Raw genomic sequence first — 3,478 nt, forward strand, 5'->3', positions numbered from 1 at the left:
TGTCTTTTCATCATGCCTCCGCATCACCTTATAAATGTACATACCTCCGCATCACCACATAACTAAGCATACCTCCACATCACCATATTACTAAGCATACCTCCGCATCACCCTTTTAACTTTAACCTTTCTAGGGGTAACTTGCATTCTTATTCACTTCTTAGCTTGTTTAGCCTAATACCCTTTTGGCGACCGGTTTTCTATCTAACGATTAATATCACAAACGGACTCGGACTCGCACAAATTTTATGTCCACATGTTCGTATTAAACTCAAGTTTCTAAAGGTCTAGAAATCATATTTTTCTGGGCAGTCTATCTCCAGCTATTGAGGAAAAACCGAGACTGTTATTCTAGGTTTGTAGGAACAGCACCTTGCTATCTTGTTATGTGGTTTTTATATTGTGAAAGCCTACGCACGGACTATCTCTCTTATCAAAGTAACTCTAGAGATCCTAACCTTTAATTTAAATTATAGTTTACTACATTTGGATTAGAATTGAATTTTATACAAGATTTTAAAATTCTGCTACTGCACTTGTAAAGATTCAGAAAAACAGCAGGCAGCAGTGTTTTTATAAAATTCATAATAATTTCAATTCTAATCCGTTGCTCCTAAATTTTTGTAAGATTATACTCAACACCCCTAATTTTTATAATCAACAAGTTTCAGGTTCATATCACCTTGTTTGGTTAATTAAATGTCAATTGGAAAGGCTGCCCTGTTTCTTTAAATGAGTTCTGAAGTTCCTGCGAACAGTCCAGCTTCCAAGAGGCATAACTAACTCTACAAAATAGCTATGGACCTGAAATTTTACTCATTTAAAATAGACTTACAGACCTCTAAAATCCCTTTGGAATCAACTCAAAATGTTAAGTAAAACAAAAGTTCCAGTAGTTTGAAATTGACACTGCAGAACTAGAAAAACCAGAAAAATTCTGCAGCAGCTACTGTCTTCAAAAATTTATATCTTTTAAACCACTTGGCCAAATCCCTTGAAATTTTTATGGCACATTCAAGACACACCTAAGTTTTACAGAAAAATAATTTTATCTAAAAAGGTGGTTCGAACTATTACCAGACATTATTTTAAGTCACTGCCAAATATGCAGAAATTCTGCATCAAGTAATTCCAACAACCTCACATACCAAATCTTATATTTAAGCCTAAAACTCCCCTAAAATCATAATTTCAACTTTTTTGTGACTAACCAAAGTTGCTAGAATGATTAGCGCAGTCCCAAAAATCCAGAGTCAATATTTTCCAAGTTTTCAAGTGCTTATACACAAGTGAACATTCATTTTTCTGCATCATGTTAAAAACAGAATTTCCACATGTACTTTCTATCGGCACAAAGGCCCGTTCAACATACAATATGCTATCAATTAGGCAGACATTCCTGCATTAGCAATCTTAGGCTATCAGTCAGGCGGGCACTTCTGCATTAGCAGTTTGGCACAAAGGCCCAGTCAATTTTGGCGACCGGTTTTCTATCTAACGATTAATATCACAAACGGACTCGGACTCGCACAAATTTTATGTCCACATGTTCGTATTAAACTCAAGTTTCTAAAGGTCTAGAAATCATATTTTTCTGGGCAGTCTATCTCCAGCTATTGAGGAAAAACCGAGACTGTTATTCTAGGTTTGTAGGAACAGCACCTTGCTATCTTGTTATGTGGTTTTTATGTTGTGAAAGCCTACGCACGGACTATCTCTCTTATCAAAGTAACTCTAGAGATCCTAACCTTTAATTTGAATTATAGTTTACTACATTTGGATTAGAATTGAATTTTATACAAGATTTTAAAATTCTGCTACTGCACTTGTAAAGATTCAGAAAAACAGCAGGCAGCAGTGTTTTTATAAAATTCATAATAATTTCAATTCTAATCCGTTGCTCCTAAATTTTTGTAAGATTATACTCAACACCCCTAATTTTTATAATCAACAAGTTTCAGGTTCATATCACCTTGTTTGGTTAATTAAATGTCAATTGGAAAGGCTGCCCTGTTTCTTTAAATGAGTTCTGAAGTTCCTGCGAACAGCCCAGCTTCCAAGAGGCATAACTAACTCTACAAAATAGCTATGGACCTGAAATTTTACTCATTTAAAATAGACTTACAGACCTCTAAAATCCCTTTAAAATCAACTCAAAATGTTAAGTAAAACAAAAGTTCCAGTAGTTTGAAATTGACACTGTAGAACTAGAAAAACCAGAAAAATTCTGCAGCAGCTACTGTTTTCAAAAATTTATATCTTTTAAACCACTTGGCCAAATCCCTTGAAATTTTTATAGCACATTCAAGACACACCTAAGTTTTACAGAAAAATAATTTTATCCAAAAAGGTGGTTCGGACTATTACCAGAATTTATTTTAAGTCACTGCCAAATATGCAGAAATTCCGCATCAAGTAATTCCAACAACCTCACATACCAAATCTTATATTTAAGCCTAAAACTCCTCTAAAATCATAATTTCAACTTTCTTGTGACTAACCAAAGTTGCTAGAGTGATTAGCGCAGTCCCAAAAATCCAGAGTCAATATTTTCCAAGTTTTCAAGTGCTTATACACAAGTGAACATTCATTTTTCTGCATCATGTTAAAAACAGAATTTCCACATGTACTTTCTATCATTCATTCACATAATAAATCATCATTCAGCATCATCCAACTGGGTTAGTTATAACAGAACCCATCTCAAGCACAACAACTTATACTACCAACTAATTCAATCATAAAACATGGCCTTTAGCCTTCAAGTAAATTCTGCACATAGCAACTTAAAACCCCAAATAACATTATCAAACCTACAATCCACCCACAGCACCATCATTCAGTCACAAACATATCCTTCTAAACACTCAAACCCTTACCTCTTTTGAAGTTCAAAATTCTGTTTGTGCTTCTTCCTTGAATTAAAAATCCTAGCCACACAAAATTGAAGTTTCGGTCACTCCTCCCTTCTCCCTCAACTCCGTTTCATTCTTTTCTTTCTTCTATTTGTGTGTGTCTGTGATGACCCAGATGAAGCAAGCACTCATATAAGTAGAAGAAAAAGTGGAGGAACTTGTCCTGTCTCTCCTTCTTTCCGTCTTGGTTCTGCTCTCTCTCTCCCTCTCTTTGCTGCCTTCTGTTTCTTACGTTGAAAAAGGGAGACCCAATAGAAGCGGTGGGCGTATAAATAGGAGAAGAAGAAGTGGGGTGAGGTAGTGAAGAGAGTTACGTGGTTCTTCCTCCAGAGAACACCTAACTAAATCCCATTATCATATGAGGAAACCAAGAGGTGTAACCTTGGTTGGGGGAAGGCTTCTCTCTGTTTCGGTCATCACAGGAAGAATGAAGAAGATTAGGGCTTTAATCATGGTTAGATTTCTGATGATGCATATGCTTATGGTCTGGTTGAATCGGAAAAAAAAAAACGGTTTAATGTGTGTTGGTTCATACTTCACAAATCTTAATGATATATCTATAC

Source organism: Arachis ipaensis, chromosome B03 (assembly GCF_000816755.2).
Source record: "Arachis ipaensis cultivar K30076 chromosome B03, Araip1.1, whole genome shotgun sequence".
Classification (NCBI taxonomy): Eukaryota; Viridiplantae; Streptophyta; class Magnoliopsida; order Fabales; family Fabaceae; genus Arachis; species Arachis ipaensis.